Below are 6,486 nucleotides of genomic sequence, written 5' to 3'. Positions count from 1 at the left end.
TGAAGATTGGGAGGTTTAAAATTCGGCAAAGCGAGGCCCAGAAACTGATAAAGGGAGAGCAGAATGTGAACACAATCTAGCAAAGAAAATATTAAAACGGTCTGCAAATGTTTCTAAAGATATATGAAATGGAAATCAAAGAGAAAATGCTGTAAAATCTCAGCAGGCATGGCAGCATCTGTAGGGAGAGAAAAGACCAAACGTTTCAAGTCCAGATGACCTTGGACTCAAAAGTCGGCGCTTTTCTCTCCCTACAGATGCTGCCAGACTTGCTGAGATTTTCTGGCATTTTCTCTTTGGTTTCAGATTCCAGCATCAGCAGTGATCTTTTATTTTATGAAAAGGAAGTGTTTGTCTAAGGCAGATGTGGGTCCATTAATAATAACAACCTTATTCCCTGGTGGTTTAGTGGTTAGGATTTGGCACTTTCTCTGCCGTCGCCTGGGTTCGATTCCTGGTCAGGGAATCGTTCATATGGGCAGCACGGGTCCCAGGTGGATGCCTGACTTAGGTCACTGTCTGGATGAAGTCTGCAGGTTCTCCCAGTGTGTGTGTGGGTTTCCACCTGGTGCTCAGGTTTCCTGCCACAAATCCTGAAAGACGTGCTGTTAAGTAATTTGGACATTTGGAATTCTCCCTGTGTACCCGAACAGGTGCCGGAATGTGGCGACTAGGGACTTTTCAGTCACTTCATTGCAGAGTAACTTCATTGCAGTGTCACAAGTAGGCTTACATAAAATTGTAATGAAGTTACTGTGAAAATCCCCTTAGTCGCCACACTCCGGCGTCTGTTCGGGTACACCGAGGGAGAATTTAGAATGTCCAATTCACCTAACAAGGACGTCTTTTGGGTCAGAATTCATGATGGGGAATAGAGAAATGTCAGAAAGTTAAATGATTACTTTGTGCCTATTTTCACTAAGGAAGAGAATCCCCAAGATATAGAGATCCAAGGGACCAGGGAGAATGTGGAGTTGAAGGACATTAATATCAGTAAGAAGGTTGTATTGGAGAAATGGGGATGGAAAGATATTATGCATCCCAGTGTGTTGAAAGAGGTTGCTATAAAAATAGTGGATGCATTGGTGATTATATTCCAAAATTCTATAGATTCTGGAATGGTTCCAGAAGATTGGATGTAGCAAATGCCACCCCATTATTTAAGAAGAAAGGGGAGAAAAAACAGGGATCTACAAACCTGTTAGCCTTACATTAGTGGGGAAAAATGCTACAATCTATTATAAAGGATGTGATAAATAGACACTTGGACTATCACAACCTGATTGGACAGAGTCAGCATGGATTTAAGAATGGGAAATCCAGAGGGGCAGTGTAGAGTACGGTAGAATGAGAGTAGGATTCTGGTCCACCAATTTAGGAAGCAGTGAAGGCAGTTCGGTTGGAAGGGTGAAGGGCAAGGTGGGAAGATTGGTACTGGACCCAGTAGGGGTGAATGGGATATTTCAGTTTTATAAGAGGCTATATGAATCTGAGCCCGGGGTTGGTGGGAGCGGATGCGGCGGTTCTTGGATGGGTTGGAGTTTCCCCAAGGTGGAGGAGGAACTGGGGGAGGGGCTAGGAGCTCTAATTGGGCTGGTGGAAGTGATGGAGTGTATGGGGGGAATGCAGGCAGCGGAGGGTGCGGATGGGTTCCCGGTGGAGTTTAAGAGGAGGTTCGGTGGGGACCCGAGGCCTCTGCTGATGAGGCCATATAATGAGGCTAGTGAAAGGGGGGAGCTCCCCTTCTACACTATCGCAGGCGTCCATTTCCCTCATAATGAAGAAAGAGAAGGATTGGGAAAAGTTTGGGCCCTACTGCCCGATATCGTTATTAAATGCGGTCGCTACGTTGTTGGCGAAGATCTTGGCTTTGCATATTGAGGATTGTGCACCGGGGCGATAGGCGAAGATCAGACAGGGTTGCAAAGGGGATACAATTGTCCTAAAATGTTAGATTACTGAATGTAATAATGATGCTCCCAGAGGGGCAGTAGCAATGGATGCAGAGACTTCAGGTTGCACTGTGGAACAAGGTAGAGGTGTCCATTCTTCCCCGTTGCCCTTTGCAATAGAGCCACTGGCAATGGGGCTGAGCTTTGGGGGGTGGAGAGGGATTGTGTGGGGGGGGGGGGGGGGGTGTTGAGCGCAGTTGTCTCGTCATATGCAGATGACCTGTTGCTGTATATCTCGGACCCATTGGGGAATCATGAGTATCTTGGAGGAGTTTGGATAGTTTTCCCAGATACAAGAAGGTCGGGTGCAGACAGTGAAATGACAGTGCTACCCAGGCTCTTATTTGTGTTTCAGAATCTCCGGATCTTCGTTCCAAAGTCATTTTCGGGGTTTGTGGGGGAGGGGAAAGGAAAACCCCACAGGTTGGGAAGGTGCTGTTAGAGTGGGGCGGGGGGGCTGGCCTTGTCAAATATAATAAATTATTATTGGGCAACTAATATCGCTATGGTTCGGAAGTGGGTAGTAAGGGAGGGTCGGCGTGGGGGCGAGTAGAGGCAGTCTCTTGTAGGGAAACGGATTTAGGGGCACTGTTGAAAACATGAAATGAAATGAAAATCGCTTATTGTCACGAGTAGGCTTCAAACGAAGTTACTGTGAAAATCCCCTAGTTGTCACATTCCGGCGCCTGTTCGGGAAGTCAGTTACGGGAAACGAACCGTGCTGCTGGCCTGCTTGCAAAGCCAGCGATTTAGCCCTGTGCTAGACAGCTAAACAGGGTACATAACTGGGTGTTGCAATTACTCTATCTTTCAAACAATTATATGGGACCAATTTCCTCCAGCTCATTGCATCTATTAGTGGGATCTGTCTTTTTGGTCCTTCCTCCTGATATTGTGGCTAATCACTTATTCATTAACATGAATCACCCGAACACTAATAAAAATTATTGTTATAAAATAATAACAATCTTAATTGTCACATGAACACGGCAATGAAGTTACTGTGAAAACCCCCGAGTGGCCACACTCCAGCGCCTGTTCAGGTACACACAGAGAGAATTCAGAATGTCCAATTCACTGAAAGCACGTCTTTCGGGACTTATGGGAGGAAACCGGAGCACCCGGAGGAAACCCACGCAGACACAGGGAGAACCTGCAGACTCTGCACAGACTGTGACTCAAGCGTTAATCGAACCCGGGAGCCTGGGACTGTGAACAGTGCTAATCACTGTGCTACTGTGCTGCTCCCATTATTATGTGTTTCCTAGATTGGTGTATCACTTGGAGATGTTGCCCATCTTGTTGCCTGCTTGAGTCTTAAAGAAGATCAATAGAATGATTAGTTGTTGATTTGGAATAAAAAGAAGCATGTCTGAAGTTAACTGATTTGCAGCTCCCAGGTTCCAATGGGGGTTCCAAGTATTAGACTGTACCAATTCACCTCCCATCTTAAGTTTATATGGGATTGGGTTAGAAAGGACCCCACCTCCATTTGGCTCGATATTGAAGCAGACCAGTTGGTTTACCTTTTGTAGGTCTTGTTATTTTAAGGGGATTAGTTCACGTTCTGCTACGTGTGGAAATCCTATTATTATTAATACTTTTAGAGCAAGAAGGCTGGTCTGCCAATTGGAAGGGAGATCTGAACTGACTTCCACTCTTTCTCCCATCCAGGACACCCTCGACTTCCCACCAGATATTATGCACCATGGATTTGATACCTGGCATACCTAGATACCGAGACACATTTGTAGGCTGGGAGATATGTTCAGAGATGTTTCCTTGTCATCCTTTGAGCGATGCCAATAATTTGATAGCCCAAATAAATCCTTTTTACGTATCTGCAACTTAAACTGTTTGTCCTTAATAAGACAACGTTGCATCTTAACTCATCTATTTCCCTGGTGCAAAACATCCTGATTTCTGCAGAGCCTAAACATTAATTGGCAAGTTTTATGACACCTCGTGTTCCAGAACCTGTGTTAGTACATTGGGTACTTTGCAGTCTTGGGAAAAAGACTTGCCAACTAATATTGATGAGGAGACTTGGGGTAGTATATGGGATTATGCCAATAAAATCTTTGTATGCAACAGAATGAAGGAGGCTCACATTGAGATACTGCACCATTTGCACATCACACCGAGTTTGAGAGACAGGTTTGATCCTGCTATATCCTTGATGTGCTCAAGTGCCTGGTAGTCGAGTTTGGTTATATACACTGCATACACCAATTGATGGTGTAGTGAAGGAGTTTAAGAGGATATTTGACAGGGCCTTAGAATTTGACCCTTTGTTCCTAACTCTGGGTCTTCCAGATCGGAGAATTATTTACATTAATGAAAACTTTTGCAGCTGGTAAAAATACCTCTGCTCCTGGATCAGTGACAAGAATCCTTCAATTCAAAACTGCCATAAATTTTTTTTAATGTATATTTTTATTCGGTTTTAAAATTTGAACATTTTATTCATAAACAAACAATGAAAAACAAGAACGATAGAACTCCCCTATCTCCCACACTACCAAGCAATACCCTAATAACTCAAAGAATGACACTCCCCATCCCAACCCGAGTTTCCTCCTCCGAGCAGGTGACGGTAACCAACTCTTTAAAATGAAGAATAAACAAACTCCCATCTCTTCTGCAACCCCTCAATTTCCCCCCTCAACCTTCTCCAAATACAGGAACTCATCAGGTCCCCAAGCCAAACAAAAGCACAGGGAGGGCTAGCTGTCCTCCACCCCAACAGGATCTGCCTGCAAGCAATCAGCGAGATGAATGCCAAAACATTTGCCCCCGCTCCTGTCTGCAGCTCCAGTAAGTACGACACCCTAAATCCCCCCCCCCCCCCCCCCCCGTGCAAGATTGCCAACATGGTGCTGAACTACGACCCATTCTCCTGCCATTCTTGCCGGCCAGGTACTCCATGAGCCAAGTGATGGTAGTGGACTTGAGAGTATGGGGGCAGTAGCACCAGCATCTGAGGTTGAAAGGTGCCTCGGTGCAGGCACCCATTTGTGATAATCTCAGGTTTACACGGGGTGGGTGGGGGGGTGGGGGGGGGGGGGGGTGGGCTGGACGCAAGTTTTTGGGGGTGGCAGCAGACAGCGATTGAGCAGTTCAGGGACCTCTTTGTTGGGCGACAGCTTTGAGTTTAGAGGACCTGGAAGAGGAATATGAGCTTCCCAGCGGAAATGGATTCCGATACTTACAGGTTCGGGACGTTGTGAGGAAGCAGGTGCCATCCTTTCCCAGGCTGCTGCCCTTGGGGTTGCAGGATAAGTTGTTGTCGAGGGAGGGAGTGCGGGAGGGTAAGGTGTCAGATATTTATAAGGAGTTAATGGACTGGGGGTGCGGGATCGATAGAAGTTACATGGGAAAAGTGGTGAGTTGGAGGCTGGGATGTGGGAGGAGGCCCTGAGGAGGATGAATGCGTCCTCGTTGTGTGCAGTTATCCAGTTCAAAGTAGTTCACAGGGCACACATGACGGTGGCTAGGATGAGTGAGTTTTTTGAGGGGGTAGAGGTTGGTGTGGGCGATGCACGAGGAGCGTGCAAACTATTTCCACATGTTACAAAGCGTGTCCGAAACTGAAGAGGATCTGGCAGGTGTTTGCGGATGGAATGTCCGAGGTGCTGAGGGTGAAGGTGGGCCCAAGCTCAGAGGCAGCGATATTTGGGACCCAGGACTCCAGGGGGCGAGAGAGGCCAATGTCTTGGCCTTTGCCTCCCCGCCAGAAACGGATTTTGCGAGGGTGGAGGGTCTCGGAGCCACCAAAACTGGGGGGCATGGGCGAATGACCTGGCAGAATTCCTGATTTTAAGTTCGTCTTGAGAGGGTCGGTCGAGGGGTTTGCCCAGAGGTGGAAGCCGTTTGTCAACTTCTTTAAGGATTGAGGTGTCAGCGACAGAGGTGGATGGAGAAGAAATAAGGGGGTTAAAGTGTGGAAGGCAGGATGGGAAAGGACAGAAGGGTTTGGGTGTTGATAAGGTATTTATTATGATGTTCCAGTTTGTTCTTGCTCGTTTGTGTATTTGATGTTTATATAAATGCTTTAATAAAAATATTTTTTTAAGAATGGGATATCATGTTTGACGAACATGTTGGGGAGTTTTTAATAAAATTCATAAATGAGAGTTGATGGATGCTTCAATTGTACAGGAGCTTGGTTAGACCGCACCTGTAACAGTGTGTGCAGTTTTACTCCACTTACCTCAAAGGATATTATTGCCATAGAGGAAGGGCAATGATGTTTCAGCAGACTTGTTCCAGGGCTGTTGGGACTGATTTGTGAAGATCGATTGGAGAAACCCGGCCTGTGTTCTGTGGAATTTCGGAATAAGACGATCTTCTTGCAACCAACAAAATACTTAAAGGAATAGACAGGGTAGATGCAAGATGTTTCCCTTACTTGGGTAATCTAGAAACAGGGGTCACAATTTCAAAATAAGGGGGATGCTACCTAGGAAAGAGAAATTTCTTTATATAGAGGGCCGTGAATATTTGGAATTCTCTATCCAGAGGGCTGTGGAAG

Source organism: Scyliorhinus canicula, chromosome 17, assembly GCF_902713615.1.
Source record: "Scyliorhinus canicula chromosome 17, sScyCan1.1, whole genome shotgun sequence".
NCBI lineage: Eukaryota > Metazoa > Chordata > Chondrichthyes > Carcharhiniformes > Scyliorhinidae > Scyliorhinus > Scyliorhinus canicula.
Note: the sequence above shows the minus strand (reverse complement) of the source record.